General features: G+C 45.4%; 1 long non-coding RNA gene and 1 pseudogene across 1 annotated transcript in view; one reads left to right on the plus strand and one right to left on the minus strand.

Annotated features, from left to right (window-relative positions):
- The window catches only part of LOC146860241 (cyclin-dependent kinase 1-A-like), a 52,193-nt pseudogene extending 28,842 nt beyond the window's left edge, over positions 1-23,351 (plus strand).
- Positions 1-27,332, minus strand: part of LOC146860240 (uncharacterized) — a 117,886-nt gene that overhangs the window by 87,368 nt on the left and 3,186 nt on the right. The gene's annotated exons all lie outside the window — the stretch shown is intronic.

Here is a 27,332-nt window from a genome sequence, read left to right on the forward strand (position 1 = left end):
ACAGATGCTGTTAGCATGGCTGAAAGTCAGAAGAAAAAAACACTCTATGGAATAGTCGTCGCTGGCTGTGGCGTCGAGCTTTTTTGTTTAGATTTCAGCCACGCTGAACATCATGGCTAAAAAACATGGATAAAGCCAACAGCCCTTGCATAGGCAAGACCTATTATCAGGGAGGAGCCCCGAGCAACAATGCTTGTGGGAAAGGTGTTGGAGCACTTCATATGAGCACCAGTTACATTACACAAGGCATACACACAGTGATTTGCGCTGAATCACGGGATGCTAAGCCGACGCCGAGACTCAAACTTGTTCCCCCAGTTTCAAAGTCAGCAGCTCCATCCATTACAGCACATCCTCTCCATAATGCATGTATGTAATGTATCTTGCTCGATTCTCATTATAGATGGAACAACATTATAAGCTATTAAATGGAACACAAGAGAGGTTTTTATACAGCGCACATACTGAAGTAATATTTTTGCCTAAGATCACACAAATTGGGCAAGAAGGAAATCTAGGAGCAATTCCTTTCCTTTGATTTCATAGCTCTGTGTGTCACAATTAGGGGCACTTCACCTTCCATGAAGGAGCGCAAAGGTTCCCAGCGATGCCTGATTTCACATAGACAACTTTGAAATCATGGGCTACCTGAGCACCGGACTGCCTTCCACCTGTGGGTTAGCCCACCCTGTTGAAGTTTGAGTATTAGGGTCGGACAGGGATGATGATGGTGCATGTGCTGGAGTATGTGACTGTAGCTCTGGGGAACGTGTATTACCCATTTTCAAGTCATCCTCAAAACATCAGGCTCACATTTCTAATCTCTGTTGATCACTTCAAGAGCTTGATGATGTCTGATAATGTGAAAATGACTTCTACAATAGTTGGATGATCATACGATGACTCTGGGATGACTTATAAAGTAATTCTGTTTAACCTGGGAACTTGAAATCTGTGCCACCCACTTTATCAGTCAAAGAACTCCAGGCTAGTGCGGCAATTAGCTGTCATTTGGTTCAAGAGTATACCCTTACCTGATGCCATTTTCACATCTGTTCTCAACTGCTCGGAGCAGGTAAAAGAGGTATGGCATTTCATATTGCTCCCGCATCTGAAAAAAGATATCTTTTATTTTACACTTTTTGGCAAGTTTAAGAAATGGCTTCAGAAAACTTCATATTTCAGTGATAATCTCAAAGGTATGTTTTTTCACTGCAGATAGAGAGTGTTGCTTCTTTTCCGTGCATGCCTAAAGGAACAACAAGCTGACAAAGCAGTGTGCAAATAGTGCTGTGCTTGGGCGTGGCTTCCATTGGCACAGCAGGGGCAGTGGCATCGGGGCATACAGTATTAAGGGGTGCCACAGACATCTGAGCCCAGTACCCAGTGCACCGGGCATGACACACTGGCTGCGTGTTTGACTTTAGAAGTGAAAAGTGCTGAGCATCGAGTAACACCTGCAGTGTCAAAATAACACCGTTTGTAATCAAAACGCTCTGCATTGCGTGATGTCGGTCATTGTGTAATAAAGTAGTGTGCCAGTGCCTCTGCCTCTCCCTCTGTGGCAAATCTCAATCTCCTGAGAACCAATCCACGTCCGGCAACCGGATCACTGAATACGGATGCCCAAGCAGGCGTTGATAGGTCAAGGGCTGCTTTCACTGCGAATGTGTAAATGCAAACACGGCAGAAGCTACTACTATGTAGCAGGAATAACAAGCAGCGGCGCTTGAACAATTTTCAATGTTACATCACTGAAGTCACAGTGATTGTAAAAAATCCAAGCGTCACGCTAAAAGCAAGTGAAGCAAATGCACCACGCGCTTTCAGTGGTATGATTGGTCGTAGTAGTACTTAGCTGTGGTGTATTTTGGTGCGCTGGTGTGGTAGGTAGCGCATTGTCATTTACAGACAACACTTTTTCCGTTGAAATGGCGACCTAAATTTGCATAGACATGCAGTTTTACCAGAATAAATATATAGCACACAAAAGATAATGTGTGGAAATCGGGTTTCAGAAAATATTTATCATTTGCAGGTCACTAAGTAAAGTGTCTTGATTTCTTTTGAGCCCATTAAAATATTTGTTTCCATCACACTTCAGAATTACTGAAATGTGCTTCATTTTGATCTTCCCTAATTGCTGAAAAATTTCGAAAATATGTATAGATCCTCTTGCAGGTATTTACATTTTGTAGTGTGTTAGAAAAAGAACTGAAATCTTACAGTCTTTCCTTTTACTTCCTTTACCCCAGCAAGATTGTCACATAGTTCGCTTTTACGAAATCCTCTCACTTTGCAGTCCGAGAAATAACAGTAAATGGCAGTTTCGAATAAATAGCAATTTGTCAGAACACATAATCTGACATTTGACCTGTCTTTAAACACACATAAATGTGACACAAAATCGAAAGGCATCTTTATTACTCATTCACCTTCTGAACTCCAACTTGTTTATTCTTGGGGTGCTTCAGCACCCCCAGCATCCCTACTTCCAGCACCTATGATAAGACGCATTTAAAATGGTGCAGGTAGGTAGCGCCTGGCTAAATACAGTATTCTGCACCAGTTTAATTGCTTGCTGTTGATAACCCCTGGGTTGCTGAGAACAAGCCATGTCACCATGAATAATCATGGGGCTTTCTTGTTTCCCTAATGCACTGTCTGAACCTGATTAATTTTATTGACAGCTGTAATGGTGGGGCACATGGGGGCCAGGAGGAATCCACAGTGGGCAGTGACCCCATCTGACCCCCAACTGATGGAAATTTGTGTCGAGTTTTCCGCACCACAAATTTATGGTGCAAGCACCCTACATTTGTGGGCAAATGGTCATAGCTTTTCGGGCAAGCGTGAATTTGGGTCCATGGTAAAACTTGTGGTCCCATCATGATCAAGGCCTGGAGTTTAACCAACAGCATCATTTATGCTTGGACTGATCTTCCTTATTTACAACAGGAAGGAGATTAGTTGGCATTTCTTGTACTTTGTAAATGTAAAGCACAAGCCCCAGCACACCTAGGCCCTCATCACAAATGGCCCGGTTAATTGTGATACGTGCAATGACTGCTATTACCGCACATTTCACAATTATGAGTTTTGTTATATACACAGGTCAAACCTTTATTGTACCAGCTAAATTCACAGTCAACCGCGTCAGATTTTATCAGATGTAAGAGTAAGTGTTGTAGCATTGTAATCAGTCTGGCCAGACCCTAAGGCATGAACATCATTTCTATGAGGATGACACTCAGCTCATCCTCTCAGTCTCCTCAGACCCGTCAAACACCGAATCCAACTTCGACAGATGCATGTCCAGCATCGGGATCTGGCTGCAAACGAGATGCCACTATACAGAATTACTCATCTTCGGGAGCAACAACTCCCTGTGGAATGACTACTGGTGGCCAAAGGAGCTCGGCCCCACACCCACAGAGCATGCAAGAAACCTTGGAATAGTTACCAACAGAAAACTCTTGATTAGGAAGCAGATTAACACTGTCTCTTCCTCCTGCTTTTTCACCCTCTGCCAGCTCAGAAAAATCTTCAAATAGCTCCCCCTTCAAATCAGATGCACCGTCACCCAGGCCCTTATCACCAGCTGCCTGCACTACGGAAACTTCCTCTATGTGGGATTCACCGCTCAACTACTAAATAGACTCCAGACCATCCAGAACACAGCAGCCTGGCTCATCCTCGGCCTCTGAGGCGAACCCACATCTCCCCCACCTCAAAGCCCTACACTGGCTCCCTATCAGCAAACTATGCCAGTTCAAACTACTCACACATGCCTACAAAGCCTTTCACAACTTGGGCCCAGCCTACCTCAACCACAGGGTGAACTTTCACCAACCCACCCACAATCTTCACTCCTCATCTATCTTCTTAACCCACACTCCTGAATTCACCGGAGCAGGAGCAGAGGTCAATCAATCAATCAATCAATCAATCAGGGAATTGTAAGTGCGCTACTCACCCGGGAGGGTCTCAAGGCGCAGCCGCGGCCCGTGGAGGGAGTTCCGTGGGGCGGTAAGGCGGGGCGGGGGAGGGGCAGGGTGGGGGGTTCTAAAAACCGGAATATGGATAATTGCAGGTAAGTAAACAATAAAATAAATAAAACGAATTTCGTAGCGCGCGCTGCATCGCAAAATGCGTTCAGCCAAAGAGCCAGGTCTTGAGAGTCCTTGAGAGGTCACGCCTACTCTTAGCAGGGGCTAAGTCCTGAAACAGCCTCCTCCTTCGCACAGCCCCCAACCTACAGGAGTTCAAGAAGGACCTTAAGAACTGGCTCTTTCACTAATCCATCTCAGCAGCAGAATTCCCCCCCCCCACCCTTCAGTGCCTGGGTACCCTCAGTGGTGATGAGCAGTGCTCTACAAATCGTATTTGATTGATTGATTGATCCGTGGTGTTAGAGACTGTGACGGCAGGGGCATTACGTCTGCCCCTGCATCCACTAGCGAAGGGGATCCCTCCATTCTTCAGGGGATCCCATGTCTTCATGGGAAGTGGGGGGGCTATTCAGCCCGACACCAATTCATATCTGTGAAACACAGTATATTCAGGGCCACCTATCACATTCTGCTATGGTCCTTATCCTTATGAGTTACACCACTGGTGACGCGTGCGCTCTCAGTGCCAGCCGTAAGAGGTTTTGTTTAAAAGAACAAACTTTCATGTTTTTTTCTTCTCTTCCCAAACTTCTAGTTTGCAAATAAACTCGCCTCTGCTCACAAGAAGTGAGAGCGAGAAGGAAATTAATGCAGAAGGCGAGCCTTTGCCCGGGGTTGATGTTTATATGCCATCCTCATTAGCACCCAATCAGTTCATTCCATGGCAGTGTTTATACTGACCTTCTACACTCCAGAATGAAAGCATAATCTGCAGGATTATAGACAGCCAATCAGCTATTCAGATCTTGCGTCCAGCTCCAATTAGATATGTGTATCACAAGAAATCGCGTTGAATGCATGTACACCATTACTGCATTTTGTAATGGCCTAATGTATCTGAATGCTATTTCCAGCCAACTAATAACTTCAGTAAAAGCCCGCCGAATGCCAATTAGTGGAATGTCCTGCAAGAGCTCAGACACAAATGTCAATCCGAGCACTTAGGTTTGTTTATGAAAAGCTTGACTGCAGGATGACCCAGGGCAGTCATTACAGCTCTGGCAGCAGGCTCAGTAGCTGGAAAGTAACTAAACTGAGATAATTGCTCAGAAGCTGACGAAAGGCATTTTAGGAAAAAGGAAAGGTGCACAAAAATGAAGGGACGTGCACAGACTAATGGAATGAATATACGAGGGTCAGTGAATTTTAGCCAACAGGGCTAAGCATGCTGGGGCTTGTGGTTTGACATTTCCTTTCAGAAGGATAGGGCTACAAATCCCAGCGTGCTCTGTGCAGTTGGCTGAAACCCAGAACTTGCTGACAGTCACACTCAGGACATAGGGTAGTTAGCAGCTTAGGTAGGCAATAGGGTGGAAAGTTAATTGGCTGACCACACTGTATTTTATGTCAGACGAAAATAATTCTCTGTAATATTATTTGTAATTTCACAACAGTTGAACACTGTTGCTGAGCAATCTGTGTTAGCATGCATTTTCAACCACAATTCGGGCAAACTTCAAGTCTTTTTTCGTTACTTTTCTAAAAATCTACATACAAAGGGGCAGATTTACAAGCCCCTTGTGCCTCTTTTATGCCGTCGTTGTGACGCAGCGGCGGCGCAAAACCAACGCCATGCTGCGGGGTATTTACAACGTGACCCATCTGGGAGATGCGTCACCTTGTAAAGCCCTGCGCCAGAAGTAGGCGTTCCTGTGCAGGGGGGGTGTTCCGTCGCTGGAACGCCTCCTAAAAGTGGCTGAGTGAAATCTACAAGATTTCACTCAGTCACTTTTGAGCCCATGCTGCGTCAAAACCCTGCAGCTGCTTGAAGCAGGCGTAAGGATTGACACAGCATTGTAAAGATAGGGCACCTCAGAGCCTTGCTGGAGCTGCGTCGCGCTTGCGACGCAACTCCAGCAATGCGCTGCCTTTACGGCACAGATGCGTCATGCATCTGTCCATTTTTGCCCCATGGTGCGCCGCATTGTAAATGCGACGCATCCATGGTGGCGGAGCTGTGACACACAATAACTGACGCATCCCTGTTGATATGCAGGGAAGCGCCAGTTATTGTAAATCTGCCCCTATATATACACAGGAGCAAGACCACTGACTCATTGTCAGTGAAATTACTCACTCACCCTCGCAGCTCCACCATTAAGTGAGGCCTCCCCCGAGCCCCTGCACTTTCGAGTGTTGGTGTTCGAGGCCCTCCTCCATCCGCAGGTTTACTTGCGCCTTATCCCTGGTGGTCCAGTGGACCTCTGTCTCCTTTCTCTCGCCCGCTTTTCACTCGTTTTTACCCTCATTTTAACTTCTTTTCTGCACTTTTCTGCTTTTTTGCCTTATTCCACTCATTCCTCCTTTATTCCTCCTTTTCCTGCCCGTTTTCCCCACTGCTGCTGCCCCTGCAGCACCTTCCCCCCAGCACGACCAGCGCAACCGGCCCAATACAGCTCCCCTCCCTGCTCCTGCCTCCCAGCTGTCCAGCCCTCCCCGACCCCTACTTAATGGCAGCTGCTGTGCGGCCACGCGCAACGAGCGTCCCGCTGGCGTGCCAAAGGCATGCCCGTCTGCGCCCGTCCGCGAACCAACCGCGACTAGCGCCAGAAACCCTGGACCTCCGTGCCACCAACGCTACGACCCGGCGACACTCCACACACACTCAACCCTGGCCGCAACAACAACTGCAAGTTAGCATCACCAGCCGACACTGAGGTTCCGTGGGAATTGGACTGACATTTTGGGTATGTTTGAATATGGACGAGTTTGGTATCTACGAACCGCAAATGACGAGTTTAGTGGGTGTATGCGTTTTCGCTACGCTATTATGTATGGTTCGTCTCATTCCTGGGCATGTCCATCTGAACCCCTGGGTTCCATTTTAGATACGGTATCCATTTTGTCTCTTGCCCTCAAGTAGCCAGCGAACGGACACTGTCCGCTTCGTGACCCTGGGATTCCCAAGCTTTCGTGGAGGACACATGTTCCTTTGAAGGTGTCCTTATGATGAGGGGGATGACACGGCAAGGGCAGATGGCTCTGCTCGAGGCTCATCTTGCCGTGCTAGTGTATTGTTTCAGTCGTGCATACATTAGGCACGAGTCCTTTGATCCTGCAATCAAGTTTCCGATATTGCTCTCTACACTGTTTCCTAAACTGTTGTGCATCCTTTGCATCTGTTTCTGTCCCTTCCTCTAATTCGTTATGGTCAGAATGGAATGTGCTTAATGTGCTTTTACAGTTGGGAACCGGCAATGCTGCTGTAATTATGTTCCGGGTTTCTGAAAACATGAATGCGACCTTTTTGAAGTTTACTGTGGGAACTGAGTTGAACCTTTTGTTCGCCATGCTGATCAATGACGAAAATGTGTATAAAAGGAGCGATCCACTTGTGCAATTTGAAGCAGTCTCTCCGAACCTACACGTTGTGTACTTCTTGCGATTTCTGTATCCCTGCAGTCAATAAATGCTGATCTTTGACGCCGCAGGAAGTGTCCCGTGTCTCTGTGTTTTGTACGCCGGAACAGGTAACCCACGAAGGTTTCAGGTGTTGTCCCCTGGCACCGTTGGGCCTTAGAATAGCCCAGTCCTTCAGTTGGCGCCCAACGTCGGGCGACATCAGCGGTACCGGTCCAAAGCCCGATGATTGTGAGGAACTTCGTGTGAAATCTCCTAGGGAAGGTGCACCCCGCTTCATCGATCCAGTTGTCGAAATAAGTGGCCCGAAGACTTTTCCCGCGAAGATTCCCGCCTCCTGACGGCTGCGACGGACTGATGCCCTGACTGTCGACCTGTTTTGGCGTCTGGCGTAGTCCTTTGTACGGCGAGACGATAGACGGGCCTTTCTGGTGACGCCATTGCTCTTTCAGTTAAGTATTTGTGGGTCGCTCCCAGAGTAGACTTGGTTGTTTGCATGGTTCCATTGCATTTGTGGTTCTTAGTCGTTGGTTCTTAGTTGTTGGGTTTTATTTGACAATTGCAATTGCCAAAAACCGAGGGTCTTGCATTTTTGCGGGGACATCGTAATTCGATAGCCCTTGAAGTTTGTAAACTTGGTTAGTGTGCACGATGCCTGGCCGTAGTACTTTGTTTGGTTTCTTTAAATGTTGCAGCACGGATTCCCGACTGGAGGATTCATGTCCGATACCTCCAGTTGGAACTCCAATTTATGAGCTCTATAGTCGCCACGGAGTAGGTCCTATCGTATATAATGAATATTGGATTCGATATACTAAAAATGATGGTGTTCTTAGTTGTCCACCACATGGTAGTTTCGAACCTGCAATATTGGATAATCTTGAAACTAAATTGTTTAAAAAGAAGGCTAGGCCGGCCATGTTTGATTCCTTTCGGTTATGGCGTAAAGAGGCCAAGCAGAAAGAAATCAAACAGTCTAAGAAGAATAAGAGAGAAGGTGTTATTGCGGTGATGCGAAATGCAGAACAGTATCAGCGAGACAAGGATGAGAAGGAGCAGGAAGTTTCTGCTAGACTGCATCATATGGCGGTGGATAAATGTTATCCGGTTTTACCGTCTAGTCCTGATAAGACGGGAGAAGAAACGGTCGAGGATCCCTTATTGTCTTATCTATTGAAATCACCACCTCCCTATGCACCAGATACTGTGGATCCTGTGATTCCCCTTGCTCTCCAACCTGTTGTCTTGGTGGCTGCTGGACAGCCTGTTGTTCCTCCTGTTCTTCCGAACCCTCTTGTGCCGCAAATTGTTCATCCTCCGCTACCCGCTCTTTTCCCTATTGCTCCTTTTCCTGTACCTCTTCCGCCTATTGTTACTACTACTCCTGCTATCTCGACTACTTCTACTATTTCTACGGTTACCCCTAATGTAGTTACTCCTGTGCTTCCTTCTTCTTCCCCTTCTGTTCGTAGTCGTATATTTAATGCTGTTGCTAATCTCTATTCTCCACTTTTTGGACCGATACTTGGGTCCGATCTTTCTGATGTCTCTCAGAGGCGCAGTCGAATTCCTGATGGTAGAGAACGTGAGTCGTTAGTAAAACTGGCGCGTAAATGGATTAGTCATCCTGCGAAGTACACTTCGCGTATAGTTTTCGAGACATTTTCTCAGTTTAATGAGCCCACACAAAGATTTGTGTACGAGGAAATGTCTAAATCTTTGCGAGAAGAGTGGGATAATGATGCGGTAGACAATGTACCGCCCGAGATTACTGAGCTTCAGAATCAATTTTCGAGTGGTATGATTGTGGGTGCTAATGTCCGACATGCTTTAGAGCGTCTGTTATCTTTTCGATCTACGGTATCACCTCGAGCATTGTTTGAGGGTGAAGCTGAGGAGCGGATGGCAAAATCTGGTCAGTACCCTATGCGGGAAGTTCCCCCAGTGTGGATGCCAGGTGATCCTGCTGCTAACCCTGTTATTCCACCACACTTTCAGAGAGTTTGGATACACCTCCCCTGGAAGCGGTCGGAAGTTTTGCAGGTGAAGCAAACTTTGCCTGACCCCCGCAAAAATCCGGCAGGTTATTATAAGGAGTTATCCCAATTAGTGGATGCTACTATTATGAACCTTGCCGACATCGACATGTTGTTTGGTAATGTAGTACCTCAACCGATTTGGGCGAAAATCCGCCAAGAGAATCACGTAGCCGAGTTAGGCGGTGATTGGGCTGCTCTTGCTGCGGCTGACGCACGGCAAGTTGGTGGGGCTAAACCTGAACAGCTCATTGAGAATCTGCCCCAGAGGATAATTACACTTATGAAGACGCTTATGCCGGCGATAAGAGTTAATTGGGACAAACTGACTGCGTGCAAACAAAAGAAGGACGAGAGTGTCTCCGATTTCTTTACGAGATTTGAGGAGGCATTCATCGATCACAGTGGTCAGGATATGAGCACTGAGGGAGGTCAGCGACTGTTTGTTGATAAATTTGTATCGAATCTGTTGCCTGAACTAAGCAACAAATTGAAGAATTCTGAAAGTTCGTGGGCTGTTTCTACCACTGCTCAAATATTAGCTACGGCCCAATACTACGAAAATAGAGAGAAAGAAGAAAGCGAACGTGCAGATAAGAAAACGAAGGATCTTAAAACTAAGGTCTTATTGCAGCAAGCGTATCCCCCACGCTCGAATCAGAATGACTCGCAACAGCAAAAACGATTACAGTCGCAGTTTTCTAGGTCACAGCCGCGTACTGACTCCTCTACACCACGAACTATGTTGGGGTATAATCAATGCGCATATTGTAGGGGTGAGGGCCATCTGAAGTTTAATTGTCCAGTTTTGCGTGACCGAAACAATGGTGTTTCGGCTCGAGGAGGTCGTAGTGGTCCTCAACAAGCATCACGTGGTAGAGGTCGCGGTGTTACTCAGAATCAGAATGAGCGTTTGGCCACTTCGGCAGGCTCGTCAAATTGCTTTGATCGGTGCGATTTATCGTCTGGTAGATCTGCACAGTATCATGTGGACGACTATTACGTCGAGCATGAGGTTGCTGCTGACGGTCATTATTAGGACAGCCATAGACAAAGAAAGGGAGTGGTATCGGTTCCGGTTGATCAGAGAGGGCCTTATGTTACAGTTGCCACAATGGGCGTAGTTGAGCCTTTTCTGTTGGATACTGGTGCAGCGAAAAGCTCCATCATGCATTCGAAACTCCCTGGCGCGCCTTTGTCTGGCTTAACGAATGTTTCCGTTGGATTCTCTGGCACCCCTGTTAGCAATCCAGTTTCTTGCCCGTTGCCCCTTACAATTGGGTCTCGTGAGTTAGAAGCTCCTTTGCTTTTGACTACTGGTTGTGGTGAGAATCTTTTGGGCCTGGATTTGTTGAAGCGGTTATATGCGACTTTGTACTGTTCTCCTGCGGGAGTGGAGCTTACGTTGGGTCAGAAAGTGATCTCTCCTATGTATTTGTCGACGGATAAGCTCCCACCGGAATTGAGTTCTCTTCCTAAGTCTTTGTGGGCGACGGGTCCCAACGACGTGGGCCTGTTGGATATACCGCCTTATGTTGTTCAATTGAAATCAAATGTGCGACTACCACGCATTCCTCAGTATCGTATCTCTCTTGATGGAGAGCGAGCACTATTAGCGATCATTTACGATTTGATCGATAAGGATGTCATCGAAGAAACACGGGGTAACGTGTGTAATAGTCCTGTGTTACCTATTTTGAAACGAACCGATCCATCCAAGCCTCCTGTGTATCGTTTTGTTATTGATTTAAGAGAGGTGAATAAAATTGTGATTCCACAGTTTCCCGTGGTGCCTGACATTACAGCTTTGCTGACTCTGATTCCAGCTTCTGCATCGTGGTTCTCGGTAATCGATCTGAAGAATGCCTTCTTTAGCATTCCAATTGCTGAGGAAAGCAGAGATCTATTTGGTTTCTCGTTAGGTGGTCGCAGTTTCAGGTTTAAACGCGCACCTCAGGGCTACTGTGAGAGTCCATCGATCTACAGCCAAGCTCTTAAGAGTCAACTTGATGCGTTTGTATTACCGGCTGGTGCGGCCTTGATTCAGTACGTTGATGATCTGTTGGTAGCTGCTGACACTGACCAGATTTGCAAAACTGCTACAGTACCACTGTTACAGCATCTATGTGACTTACATCACAAGGTGTCACCTTCTAAATTGCAATATTGTTGTCAAGAAGTGACTTATCTAGGTCACTTATTGTCAAAGGAGGGAAGAAGGTTGACCCCAGAAAGAATTGCAGCGATCGCTCGAATGACTGTGCCAACAACTCAGAGAGATGTGCGCGCCTTTCTAGGTATCACGTCATACTGCAGACAGTGGATCCCAAACTTTTCACTGTTAGCAAAGCCCTTGATAGCTCTTACGTGCAAGGATGTTTCGACTCCTTTGCCATGGACGGAAGAATGTCAGAAAAGTTTTTCTGAACTGCGTGATGCGTTGTGTTCGGCTCCTGTGTTAGGTACTCCTGATTACAGTAAGCCATTTACACTATACGTTCACGAGAGAGAAGGTTGTGCGTTGAGTGTTTTGACGCAACAATTTGGTGGTAAGCAGCGTCCATGTGCATATTTTTCCTCGACTTTAGACCCGGTAGCTAGAGCGTTGCCAAGTTGCTTGAGAGCGACAGCGGCAGCTGCGGTGTCTATTCGACAATCCGCAGGTCTGGTCATGGATAATATGCTCATAGTGATGGTTCCGCATGCAGTTGACACTCTCCTGAATCGTACAAAAACTCAACATTTGACGAGTGCAAGGTTGTCCGGTTACGAGTTGACACTTTTGGCAAGTCATATACAGATCAAGCGTTGTAATGTGCTGAATCCGGCGACATTGTTGCTGACTAATGTGGAATCAAATGATGTACCACCACATGATTGTTATTTACGAACTGAAGAAGAAACGAAGGGTCGTGTGGACCTGAAAAACACTCCATTGATAGACCCCGATGGCACTTTGTATGTTGATGGTTCATGTTTTAAGTTGCCGAATGGTAATGTGACGACTGCATATGCTGTAGTGACGTTGAGTACGGTTGTGGAAACTGCGAGATTGAGTCAGAATTCAGCGCAAGCGGCAGAGTTGATTGCGTTGACGAGAGCGTGTGTTTTGTCTAGAGGAAAGCGAGTGAATGTATTTACCGACAGTCAGTATGCGTTTGGTGTTGCACATAGCTTTGGCCGATTGTGGAGAGAGAGAGGATTTATGACATCGCATTGTACGAAGATCCAACACGGACAGCTTGTCAGCGATCTTTTGGATGCACTTACATTGCCTAAACAGGTGGCAATCATTAAATGTAGTGCGCATCGAAAGGTTACGGATGATGTTGGTCGTGGTAATGCATTTGCGGATGAGATTGCTAAGGAAACGGCTAAGAATCTTGCGTCCCGAATGTATGTTATGAGTTCAGTGAGGTGGCCGACAGAGACTGGTATGTGTAAAGACACTGTTGAGAGCGTGAAAGCAATTCAGAATGAGGCCACTAAAACTGAAAAGACCAAGTGGAAAGAAAGTACGGGAAAGTTAGACACCCATGGATGTTGGGTTGACTTGTCGGAATGTCAGAGGTGGATGTTACCGGATGCATATGTGCTGGCCGTTGTGACTATGGCTCACGGCTTGTCACATATTAGCGCGAAAGGTATATGTAAGTTATTATCTCCTGTATGGAAGAATGACGGTATCGCTAAATGTGCTGAGAGGGTGGTTAAGAATTGTATGGTGTGTTTAATGTATAATCCTGGCAAGGGCACCCCCACTCCACCTGGCCATTTTGCCCCACGTGTCCCTTTGATGTTATCCAACTGGACTTCATCCATATGGAGAGATGCAATAATTTGAAGTACGTTTTAGTTGTGGTTTGTGCGTTCTCCAGATGGATAGAGGCTTATCCTCTTAAAGACAATACTGCCTTGTCCACAGCGAAAGTCCTACTGAAGGAATACTTTCCTCGGTATGGAATGCCACGGATTGTGTGGTCAGATAATGGAAGTGAGTTTGTGGGAAGTGTGATGCAGAGTGTGTGTAAGGGCCTTGGAATTCGACAGAAATTCCATAGCGCCAATCATCCTCAGGCAGCGGGTTTGGTTGAAGGGTACAATGGTACTCTGAAACTGAAACTTGCAAAGATACAAGCTACGACTGGTTTGTCATGGCCTGATGCTTTGCCTCTGGCTCTCTTGTCAACCAGGGCGACTGTGCACTCTCGAGTAGGGCTTAGCCCATATGAGATTGTGTTCGGCCGCCCTGCGAACATTTGGGGAGTCCCGAGGCCTAAGGCCTTTGATAGCCTTGAGTATCCAATGTTAATTGATTATCTTCATGATCTGACTGCTAAACTGAGGTTAATTCATCAACAGGTCTTTGAAGCTTTACCGGCACAGACAGAGGGTCCTGGACATCGGCTCCAACCGGGTGACTGGGTTGTTACCCGCAATTTTGGCAGAAAACGCAATCTGGGGCCAAGATTTGTGGGCCCTTTTCAAGTGTTGCTGGCCACAAGGACTGCAGTTCGGTTGGAAGGCAGAAAGAACTGGGTGCATGCCACCCATACCAAAACGGTTTCGATCCCTTCACCAGCAGATAATTGGGTGAGAACTGGTATTGCGACAGCGGAAACCGAGACCCCTCTACGTTACGTGCCGTTTAGCGATGCTCAACCTGTAGTAGACAATTCATTGCAGCCGGACACATCTGTTGAGTCGTCAGTTTTGGAGAACTCAAGGTCTGAATTGCCATTTGACCGATTGAACACTGTTTCACCAGCTGAACAATTATTTGAAGAACAGACTCGACCTGGAAGAAGTCGATATTTTCTTCTTTCACACGACAAAGACTGATAACATTTTTCTATATTTTCCTTTACTGTTGCCACGAACATTAAGAACAATTGCATTCTTTGCTGATTTTTGAATTTCTTTCTACGTGTACTTTTTACAGCTAAGAGATTTTTTATTAAGTTGAATGTTTGTTTAAGAAAACCTATCATCCGGGTTAACCGTAGGGCCGTGCGGGTACTTCCTTCTGTTTAGCAGGTTCCTGATACTAGGTCAGTTACCTTTTATCGGTTCCTGGGAACTCCTGGGAATTGATAATCGCTACTCAGAACGAAGTGCGTCAAGGACGTCACGGACGGTTTTTAGAGGATGGTGTTCTCTAAGCTGTTGGAAGTAGAAAGGATGTCGGCGCAAAGATCAAAATTGCATAAGATTGTACGAACAAAATGCTTTTTGTTTCAGGTATTTCTACTGTTTCTGACTGTTTCTATGCTATTGGTGGGCGGAGTGTATTTTGGAATACAGTCGTTATTGCCTTCCATTTCACCTACTTTTTCTCCTAAACTAAGTTCTATTACCACTGTTTCCCCACATTCCTTTCATCTTCTGCCCCAACATGAACAGGTTAGACGTGCGGAATTCATGAATAACTCCTTCGTTCAACTCCTACATCAGCATCAGTTGGTGATGAATACTACCAACTGTTGGGTGTGTGGATTAATGCCACATACCATGGATAGAGGTATTCCGTATTTGGTTCTTCCTTATAGTTCCCAAGGGTCAGCTCGAGCATTCCAACCTATGTTCCGTAGTGCACTAGATTCCTACCCCAGTCGAGAGCCACGTTCTGCGAATTTTGGTCCTGGTCCGTACCACAAGCCTTTGGTGATAGCGATTGCTGATTTAGATAGAGATATTTTCGATGCATCGCTTATCCCAGATGAAGAGATACAAGCATATAAAGATCTGAGTGAGGCTGAGTATAGTATGTCAGTGGGTGATAGACAGCTCAAGAGCTCGTCTCCAATATGGATCGTACCCCACCTCGGTAATTTTTGCTTGAAAGGTCTTGGTCGAAATCCGAGAGCCCAGCTTGGGGAGAGTGCTTGTACTGACACGTACGTTCTACCGATGCTCTCTTCCCCTGTTTTCCTGACTGCCAAGGGTACCTATTTCGTATGTTATGAGCGTGCATATACATGGTTGCCCCGTGACTTCTCGGGAACCTGTTATATTGCGAATCTTTTGCCACCGACTTTTACGGTTGCCTTCGACTATCACAAAACTAGAGTTGTGAGAGGCGTTGTCAGCAAAGAGGACACTGCGGGTCAAGAAGCAGGAGACTTCTTTAAGGGTTTCTTGCCATTTTGGGGACCTATGGTTAATAGTAGGAACCTGAGACAGTTGACCCGTGTGGTAGAATCGACTGCTAACATAACTGCGAGTGCTCTTGGTAATTTAACAGCGGAACTTCAGGCGGATAGACTTATGACGTTGCAGAACCGTATGGTTCTAGATGTTGTTCTTGCAGACAGAGGTGGTGTGTGCAAAGTGATTCATTCGAGCTGTTGCATTTTCATTCCTGACAACGCTCCAACTGTTTACCAAGCCATCTCGAAGTTGCATAAGATCTCCGAGTCCATACATGTGGACGAGGGTAATTGGACGCTTCTAGGATGGTTTTGGGGCCTGATATCAACCTGGGGTTGGAAGATTCTGATGATCGTAGGGGTTGTTGTAACGTTTCTGTTCACGTGTTGTCTTTGCGTGCAGTGTGGTCCGGCCTTATGTGGCCTCTGTGCTACAACGTGTATAAGACGGCCATCAGTTACCAAAGAGACGTTGATGAATAGAATGATGTTCCAGCAGCAGCTGAACGATTTGATGAATATTGAAATCGATTCTGATCTAGACTAGTGCTTGCCTACATGAGGACAAAAGGAGCGTCTGAGGTTCCGTGGGAATTGGACTGACATTTTGGGTATGTTTGAATATGGACGAGTTTGGTATCTACGAACCGCAAATGACGATTTTAGTGGGTGTACGCGTTTTCGCTACGCTATTATGTATGGTTCGTCTCATTCCTGGGCATGTCCATCTGAACCCCTCAAGTAGCCAGCGAACGGACACTGTCCGCTTCGTGACCCTGGGATTCCCAAGCTTTCGTGGAGGACACATGTTCCTTTGAAGGTGTCCTTATGATGAGGGGGATGACACGGCAAGGGCAGATGGCTCCGCTCGAGGCTCATCTTGCCGTGCTAGTGTATTGTTTCAGTCGTGCATACATTAGGCACGAGTCCTTTGATCCTGCAATCAAGTTTCCGATATTGCTCTCTACACTGTTTCCTAAACTGTTGTGCATCCTTTGCATCTGTTTCTGTCCCTTCCTCTAATTCGTTATGGTCAGAATGGAATGTGCTTAATGTGCTTTTACAGTTGGGAACCGGCAATGCTGCTGTAATTATGTTCCGGGTTTCTGAAAACATGAATGCGACCTTTTTGAAGTTTACTGTGGGAACTGAGTTGTAACCTTTTGTTCGCCATGCTGATCAATGACGAAAATGTGTATAAAAGGAGCGATCCACTTGTGCAATTTGAAGCAGTCTCTCAGAACCTACACGTTGTGTACTTCTTGCGATTTCTGTATCCCTGCAGTCAATAAATGCTGATCTTTGACGCCACAGGAAGTGTCCCGTGTCTCTGTGTTTTGTACGCCGGAACAGGTAACCCACGAAGGTTTCAGGTGTTGTCCCCTGGCACCGCTGGGCCTTAGAATAGCCCAGTCCTTCAACACCCACGGACCCTTCAGCTGTCACCACTGTCGGCACACCTACAGCACCGCCAGAAACATGGACCCAGCACAACCCGACCGCAAGAACACTCCCGAGCCGAAGACCATGTAATGCATCCTCCTCAATGTCAGATCACTCCACAAACACGCCACGGAAATCTGGCACCTCCTTGACAGCACTACCCCGGACATAGTAGTTCTCACCGAAACCTGGACTAACACCACCTTGGGACCGGACATTGCCATCACCATTCCCCAAGGGTACAGGAAGTACCACCCCACGCGCCTGGGTGGAGGAATCGCCATCGTCCACAAATCCATCCTCCGCCTGAGCACACTCCCAAACGAGCCCACAGACCTGATGGAACACCTTCGCTTGAAGATACTGGCCAGCCCTACCACCACCCTCCGAGGAACCCTCATATACCGATCCCCTGGACCCCACGGACCATTCGCCAACTCCATCACAGACATCATCTCCCTGCATGCCATCGCATCCACCAACTACACCCTGCTGGGAGACCTCAACTTCCACCTCAACAACCAAGTGGACCCCAACACCACATCCCTCCTGGACAACCTTCACAACATTGGACTCTGCCAGATCGTGACCGAACCCACGCACTCAGCAGGCCACACCCTCAACCCCTCTTCACAACAGGAAACTTCATCACTTTCAGCCACACTCCCGTGAACAGACCACCGATGCGTCCATTTCACCTTCAGAACACCCACCATCCACAGACATCAGCACCGGCTCCCACGAAGAAACTGGACCAAAACCACCGACAACCAGCTCACCTCCTCACTCAGCAACTCCAGCCCAACCATCGTGGAAGACGACGACCCCAACACCACAGCCCGAAGTCTGCACAGATGGATCTCCAACAGCGCCAACACCATAGCCCCCCTCAAGAAAAATAACAACACTCATGCCAAGAAAGCCAGATGGTTTACCACAGAACTTCGAGACGCACTTGCTGCTGCCTCGAAAAGGCCTGGAGGAACTCCAAATCCACAAGGCCAACAATGACTTCAGAGCCGCCACCAATGCTCACCACCAACTCATCAGAAAAACGAGGAAAAGGGCAATTAAAGACAGAATATCCACACACGTGCACAACAGCAAAGAACTCTTCAGCATCATCATGGAGTTCGCCCAACCCACCAGTGAGTCTACTAACATCCGTTACACCCAAACTCAGCACCTTCTTCCACCTCAAAATCAAGAACATTTATGACAACTTCGACGAAGACAACCAACACACTGAACCCTCACCAGCGCCCCCAACACCCTGAAGCCAATGACTGCCCTCACCACCGAAGACACACTGAAGACGATGAAGTTAATCCACTCCGGGGCCCCAACGGACCCCTGCCCCCACCAAATCTTCAATAGGGCCGCCGACACCATCGCACCCATGCCCCGCCACACCATCAACTGCTCCCTGATAAAATCCTCATTCCCTGATGACTTGAAACACGCTGAGATCAACCCCCTCCTGAAGAAGCCCTCAGCGGACCCCACCAACCTCAAGAACTACAGACCCATCTCCCTGCTCCCGTTCCCAGCGAAAGTCATTGAGAAAGCCATCAACAGTCAACTCGCCACCTTCATCGAAGACCATAACATCCTTGACTCCTCCCAATCCGGCTTCAGAAAAAACTACAGCACAGAAACCGCCCTCCTCGCCGCAACAGATGACATTCACGCTCTACTAGACAGAGGAGAAACAGTAGCCCTCATCCTCCTCGACCTCTCACCGGCGTGCGACACAGTCTCTTACCGCACCCTAATACGCAGACTCCATGACGCAGGGATCCAGCACAAGGCCCTCGACAGGATCCACTCCTTCCTCTCTGGCAGAACGCAGCGGGTCAGACTCCCCCCTTCCTCTCGGACCCTACACCTACCACCTGTGGACTCCCCCAGGGGTCCTCCCTCAGCCCCATGCTCTTAAACATCTACATGGCTCCGCTCGCCCCCATTGTCAGAACCTACGAACTCAACATTGTGTCATACGCAGACGACACCCAACTCATCCTCTCCTTATCCAACGAACCCAACACCGCCAGACACAACTTTCAAGAAGGCATGGAAGCCGTCGCCAAATGGATGAAAACAGCTGCCTACAACTTAACACCAACAAAACAGAAGTACTCATCTTGGGCCCAAACCCTGATGCCTGAAACGACACCTGGTGGCCCCCCGCCCTCACAAATCCACCCACTCCCATGAACCACGGACGCAACCTTGGAATCATCCTGGACACCGAGCTCAAAATGGACCACTAGATCAACTCCGTCGCATCTTCCTGCTTCCACACCCTCCGCCTCCTACGTAAGACCTTCAAATGGATCCCCCTCAAGCACAGAAAGACCATCACTCACACCCTTGTCACCAGCAGACTCGACTACGGCAATATAATTTATGAATAAACAAAAACCTCACCGCAAGCTACAAAGCATCCAGAACGCTGCCACAAGACTGGTCCTCCACCTTCCAAGACACTGCCACATCTCCCAGCACCTGCGCACACTCCTCTGGCTCCCCATCAAGGCTAGAATCACCTTCAAGATTCTCACCCACGCACACAAGGCACTCAACGACACCGGACCAGCATACCTAAATAGCCGACTCAAATTCCACGCACCCCAAAGGACCCTACGATCAGTCCAGCTATCCTACGTCACGGTCCCCCACACCAGAAAGACGAGATCGGGAGGCCGCTCCTTCTCCTTCCTCGCGGCCAGAACCTGGAACACCCTTCCGCTTCACCTCAGACAAACAACTTCGCTCCCCATCTTCGCAAGAAACCTCAAGACCTGGCTCTTTGACAGACCCCCTCCTTGATGGACTAGAACCTGCACCCACCCTTCCCCCAGCGCCTTGAGACCCTCACAGGTGAGTAGTCGCCCTATAACAAACTCCTGATTGATTGATTGACAGTGGGATGCAGAGGAGTGTTTCATTCTCGCTATCATGCTAAGGGCTAGTGATTGCATACATTGCAATGTATGAGGTGCATTGCTTTCAGCAGCTGCCTGTGACTAGCTGGTGAGACCAGAAGGCTTTTTGAACTAATAGCTTTTTCAACAAAAGCAACACATGTTAACAAAGTGCCTACTTAAAGTACAATCTAGATAAACATGTAAATGCACTAAGAACTTGTAGGATCCCACTTCCAAAGATCTTTGCGTGCAAACACTATTTTAAAACACTAAGCAAGTGTCCAGTGTACAGTGCTTTATTTGAGCTGGTAGTTTGCAGTGCTCGGCACCAGCACTTAATCGTCAACACTAGCACTTATGACAGTCTGGCACAAGGTGGTGCTGTTTGTGCAATTCAGAGTCGAGCGCACAATAGTTGTTTATGAATTTAATAAATGTGTATTAAAATTACTAATAGCTGTCGCCCTGGCAAATACTTATAATTTTGGGGGACTGGAATAGTCTGAACTGTCACACTTCTATGAGTGTGATGGTAAGTAGTTGTGTTGGTTCTATCATTGGCTGAGCTGACAGGGGAAATAAGTGGTGCAAACACTTAATTCTTTTATTTACAAATCAAGCACTGAAAGTGCCACAATGCATATTCCTACTTCTCTCCATCTCATTCTGAGTCCTCATTTGTGCCTAATCCTCATTGCTCCAGCTCTTCCCTTTTTACCTTGTGTTGGATTTTCAATGCTTCTGTCCCTCCCTTTCCCTTGGTGTCTGGTTCCTCGTTGCTACCACTCCTCCCTCTTTTTCCTGGAGTGCTTTCTTTTCTCCTCATTGGACCTGCTCTTACCCCGCCTGGTGTGTCCCCACTTCATAGATCTTGCCACTCCTTAATGGATGCACAAAACAGGCAGGGTACAGTGGTCAAGAGGGACTGAACGTCTTTGCTGAAGAAGCTTGGATGCCCAAATTCCAATCCACACAACATTGTTTATATCTTGGCCAGGTGCCCCCTGCAAATAGCAGAAGGAGTTCCATTAGTCGCGCCAAGGGCAGGAGCAGCCAGAGTGAGGAGTCCATCATTGGTGCTGCTATAGCGTCATTGGCTCCAGTTCTTTAATTTATCTGGCACTGCACCTCATGGTCAATTACCTTAGATCCTAAACCGTGCCTTGAGGGGTCGGATATAGGGGATCCAATCCAGTCATCCAATGAGGACCGGGAATCAATCCAATGGATATTATATTTTCACAGTTCCGGGTTGGCACCTTCTAGGTCACCTCATCAGGATAGATCACTCAGTCCATTGGCCAATTCGTATAGGATGCTTTCCATGAGACATAAAGAAGACACATTTTTCGGGATTATTGGCATTTCAGGTTATGTAAATGATCAGATCATCCGGTAGAGGTGGACCTGTAACCAAAGATACTTTAACAAGGCACATGAACAAGTGCGAAAGGGCAGTTTACCAGGCAGGTGTTCCAGGTGTAACAATAATTGTATCCAATAGTCCTTGAAAGCCCATGAGAACTCCTGACACAGGGGGAGGGCATGGTTTAGGCTTCCTGAGAGGCTCAGAGAGTGCGTGAGGTGACGGGACTTCTCCAGGCACTCACAGTGCTCGTACAGACGTGAAATTGCTCCTGTATGCGGGGGAATTGCTCCTCCATGAAGTGTCAGCGGAGCGGAGGCGCGGGGTGAGCTAGAAAATGTCTATTTGGCGATTTTCACCGGCCGCTCCCCGTGCGTCCCACGTCCGCTTTTGTTTATCCCTTCGCTCTGAAATAAAAAAGAGCATAAAAGGGGACTGCAACTGCAATGCTTCCCTCAGCTTCTACATTTCATGCAAAAGCATTTTCTGGCTTTATGGAGACCTTTTCCATATCTCCTCAGCATAAGCAGCCTATGACTTCATTTTAGCTCTGCAGCTTCTATCTCTCCGTTGCTTTCTACCATCTTTGCTGTGATTTAACCTGGTTTAATGCTTATTTTTCCTCGTCAATGAACTTATAGGAATATATTTAAAGCAAAGATTTTATTTTTTAGCACTTAATAACTGAATTTGAGTTCTCCTCAACTCTAAGACGCCATTTTGGAACCTTGTGCTTGCCTGCTAATATCCTCCTCACTCACGATTTTGGTAATAATGGCTCGCTCTAACCGCAGTAATTCTCAACATATTAATGCTGTGTGCCACCAGAAGACATCAACCCATTCAGCGTATTACAGGATATTATGGATGACACAGTCAATGACTCCATCGGAGTAAAAGCTCCTCTCCTAATTCTTCTCGCTCAAACACTAAATCTAACTCCAAAATAGCTTCCACCTCAGGTAAACGGGTGAAGACGAATCCTCCGTCTCCCACTAACACATCCTCATCCGTATCCATGGAACTTCTTCTTGATGAGATACGCTCACTTAAACCTTATATGGCCGAAGCAAATGCTCGTCTTCAGAGTCTAGAGGATAATTGGTCTCATACTGAACAGCAGGTTGCGGACCTTGACAGAAAAAAGATCACAGTACAGGTAATCTCTGACCAGGTGCCAGGCATACATAGAGAAATACAATCTCTTCAACAACAGGTCGAAAATTTGGAAAACCGGAATAGACGAAATGACCTACGTATTTACGGTCTTGCGGAAGGCCTTGAAGGTTCCAATCCTTTACCTTTCTTCCAATCCTTCCTGCCAACACTTCTAGGTCTCCCGAGTTCTCCTCCTTTGAATATTCAACGAGCGCACCGTTTAGGTCAACTTTCTCGTTCTGCCAGCTTCTCTTCTGCTTCGACAAAACCTAGAGGTGTCATCTTGTATTTCCTAGAGTATACGGATTTACTCAAAGTTATCCAAGCTGCCAAACAAAAAGGGAAAATCACATGGAATGGTTCTAATCACTTTTTTGCTCAGGATTACGCTAAAGCTACTGCAGACCGTCGCAAACAATTTCTAGATATGAGACCTGCTCTTTGCACCCTGAATGCGCGTTATGGACTGTTTTACCCTTGTCTCTTTAAAGTGACTTATAATAACAAAACGACAAACTATGAAGATCCTGCACTTCTTCAACAATTGCTCAATTCCTGCAAAGATGACTCTATGGACACTCCCCGATTATAATTGAGTTGATTGTCTCATGAAGCCTTGTCTATCATTGTCTATTTTTATTCTCATTCCTGCTGCAGTTGTGATCTCTTGAAATTCCCTCTTAATGTTTTTCTTTTTTTGTTACCAGATGCAGTTTTGTGACCCTTTTGATGTTTGACCTCTTCGTCCCATGCCCGGAGGATGTTCTCCCTTAGCCGCGCCCTCTTGGAGTTTTCCGTTTAGTGTGTTATTTTATGTGGTTCCTCCATCCCCACTCTCATTGTCCTTTTGTGGTATGTCTTTTTGATATTTATATGCTTCTTCAATCAACGTTTGACCTGTTTTGTATTCTTGTTCTGTGTTTTCTTCTGTTCTGTCCTTCTTTCCTCTCCTCCTGTCTTCCTTCTTATCTCCCCTTTCTTTTTCCTTTGTTCTTCCTTCTACTTATTTTTGATGACAGCCTCTTTATTCCAATTTCTTTTTTCTTTTTATCCTGGTTTTCTTATTTCACTTCTTGTTGTTCTAGTATCTGTCATTTTTTCAGAAATGCATTCAGTTTTCTTATTGTTCATATGAAATTGCTTCGAATTAATTCTATTCAGGTGCATATTTGTTATGATTTTAAACAGTTTTCTAACAACATGCTTAGCTTTCTTAGTGTCTGCATGCTAAATATTCAAGTTAAGTTTAGCTAGTTTCATTTAGAGTTGTTACATGGAACGTTAAGGGCATAAATAATCCTATAAAAAGACAACTTATACTAACCCACTTGGCTAAATTAAATGTTGACATAGCTCTAATTCAATAAACGCACTTATCTGACGCTGACGCATCTAAACTGCAAAGATGTTGGGTAGGCAATGTTTTTTCTTCCCAAGCCCTAGGCAAGAAAAATGGAGTGTCTATTTTATGTCATAAAAAATATCAGATATCAATTACTCATCAAGAATGTGATTTGGAAGGTCGTTGGATCATAGTTAAGTTACTCATAAATCAAATACCCTAGTCCTTTTTAATACCTATGCACCAGTTATAGTTGACAATACTTTTTGATCTCATATTTCTGAGAAACTCCTTTTGTTGGATGATGATTATATTATTTTTGGGGATGATTGCAATCAAGTTTTTGATCCCATATTGGATAGACATTCTTCCGTTAGATTTTCCAACACCAAAATGCACTCTCAATTTACTTCCACTATACGACGCAAAGCCTTGGTTGACATTTGGAGGCTGTGTAATCCTGATACCCAAGAATATAGCTTTTATTCCCCCTCACATCACTCGCAATCTCGCATAGACTACCTTTTTTTTAGTAAGTCCCTATCCCACCAAGTTTCCCATTCTGAAATTGGTTCCATTTTAATTTCAGATCATGCCCCAGTTTTTGTTGATTTTGATTTGTTACCCTCTACTTCGCATACTCGCAGATGGCGTTTCAATAATATTTTATTATCTGACCCCGACTTTACTAGTCAATTCAACTCTTTTGCTTCCAAATTCTTTTCTCTCAATTCTGTTCCTACTTCTTCTCCAGTTATGGTTTGGGATTCCTTTAAAGCAGCTGCCAGAGGTTTTATTATAAACTTTGTCTCTCACAAGAGGAAATCCTCTCAGGCCAAAACTTCTCAAATGCTTGTAGAAATTAAACAACTTGAATACATTTATTACCATTCAAACTCTGATTCTTCATTAAGTATTGACGCAAAATTCAAGTTTAATAAATCTTCCACTGAAGCCACTTCTACCTATCTTTTAAAGAGTAGGGCTTGTTATTATGGTGGTCAAAATAAAATGGGGAAGTTACTGGCAAATTATTTGAAAATACGACAAGATCGGACTAAAATAGAGTCCATACAGAACAATGCTGGCATTTCTTTATTTAAAGATACGGACATTTTAAATGAGTTTGTTTCTTTTTATAAAAATGTATATACTCCCGAACAACAACTGACTTTAGCCAATTTTTTCACGTATTTTCGGACTATTCCTCCTCCTTCACCTCTCAATACTGACTTTTCCTCTTTAGAAAGGGATATCACTCCGTCAGAAATCACTCATGCAGTTTCAGTACTAAAAAAGCCCCAGGTCCAGATGGCGTTACTATTGAATTTTATGCACACTTTGCTACTATACTTCTTCCTCGTCTTCTATTACTTTTCAATTTTTTTATTACAAATGGCACTTCTTCTGGCACTTTTCAGGAAGCCATGATCGGTTTAATTCCCAAAGATAACAAGGACCCCTCTTTTTTCAAAAATGATCGTCCTATCTCCTTAGTTAACCTTGACTATAAATGTTTTGCAAAAATTCTTGCTCTTCGCATTGATCCCATCTTACCTAATCTTATCGGACCAGAACAATCAGGTTTTGTAAAAGGTCGTTTATCCTCCGGTAATTCCAGAGTCTTTTTTAATATTCTTAGTAAAGCTTCCTCTCTTGGTTATCCCATAGTTGCCATTGCGTTGGATGTTGAGAAAGCATTTGACAGGATTGGTTGGGATTTTATGTTCCAAGCACTTGAATGGATAGGGTTCCCCCCTAAATTAATATCCCTTATTTCGTTATTGTATTCAGGTCCTAAAGCTTCTATATTTTTGTTACCGGTAACATTTCAGACTATTTCCCCCTTCTGAGAGGAGCACGTCAAGGATGTCCTTTTTCTCCTCATTTATTTATAATTGCTTTAGAACCTTTTTTAACTAAAATTAGGCAGGATACTCAAATTACCGGGTTTCAACTTGGTACTTCCCACGTTAAAATGTCAGTATATGCGGATGACATTCTTCTATATTGCTCCAATCCTTCCACGTCTATCTTTATGAAGCAGGTTGATATCTTTTCTCAATTATCTGGCTACCGTCTCAATTCAGATAAATGTGAAGTGCTTCCCCTGAATGTGCTATGCCTTAAACAAGATTTCATCTCTACCGGTTTTTCTTGGCAAACTTCTAAGATAAAATATCTAGGTTTGTGGTTTTCTTCAAACATTCCGGAAACACTTAAACTTAATTTTGACCACATAACTAAGACTTTATCTGACTCTATTGATCGCTGGCATCTGCTTTTTCTCTCTTGGTGGGGTCGACTTGATTCCATGAAGATGATGCTCTCCCCCATAATTCTATATATTATCTCTATGTTTCCTGTCCGTATTCCTGGATTTTATTTAAAAAAAATGGATACTCTGTTAGTTCTTTAAAGAAGGACAAATCTTCTGGCGGTCTCAAGTTTCCTGATTTCGAACAATATCATCATGCGTTCTCATTAAAACAATCTTCCCGTTGGCTCTCTCCTGATCAGAATATACATCCACCCATTTGGTTGACTATAGAAAGTCACTTTTTATCATCCTTTAATTTTAAGGAATCTCTCGCCTTTACCAAAAATATCTCTTCTCTTCGAACTCCAGTCATCTCTCACACCAGTAAAATTCTTGCTTCATTATTACCATCCTCTTATCCTTTATTTTCTTCATTGAATCAACAGCCCATTTGGCATAATAATATATTACGTATTAAAAATCGTTCCTTTTACTGGAAAGCTTGGAGAAATAAGGGTTTGCTTTGGATTTCACAATTAGTACTAAATAATACTCCTTTGCCCTTTTCGGATCTTCAAACACAATTTTCCTTATCATCTTCTTGTAAGGTTCAATATGATCGTTTATATCCTGCACTCTGCCAATATCTTCTTTCCTTACCGTTGACTCCTACCCCGTCCTCCAGATGCTCCTTGCTTTACCCCTTACTATCTAGTTCTTCTTCTGCCTCATCTCTCTATAAATGTCTGTCTCTTTCCTCTGATAGGAACAAATCAAAGGTTGAATTGGCTTGGGAAAAAGATCTTTTGGAATGTTGGACAGTCCCTCTTTGGGATAAGCTGTGGCTCAAAATCCATAAAACGTCCAGAGCTGCTAACACCTCTCAAACCCTCTATTTTGTTTATCAACGTATTTTATTCACTCCCGCAAAATTAACCTCCTTCAATGCAGATGCTACTCCTACCTGTGGGTCCTGCTCTTGCACAAATGCTGACTTACTTCAAGGGCTTTTTAACTGCACTCCTGTAAAATGTTTTTGGCAATTAGTTTGGTCTCAAATCAACAAAAATTTTAAAACAAAAATCCCCTTCTCCCCTTCTAATGTTTTTCTAGGCT

The sequence above is a fragment of the Triturus cristatus genome, chromosome 3_1 (genome assembly GCF_964204655.1).
Source record: "Triturus cristatus chromosome 3_1, aTriCri1.1, whole genome shotgun sequence".
NCBI classification, from domain to species: domain Eukaryota; kingdom Metazoa; phylum Chordata; class Amphibia; order Caudata; family Salamandridae; genus Triturus; species Triturus cristatus.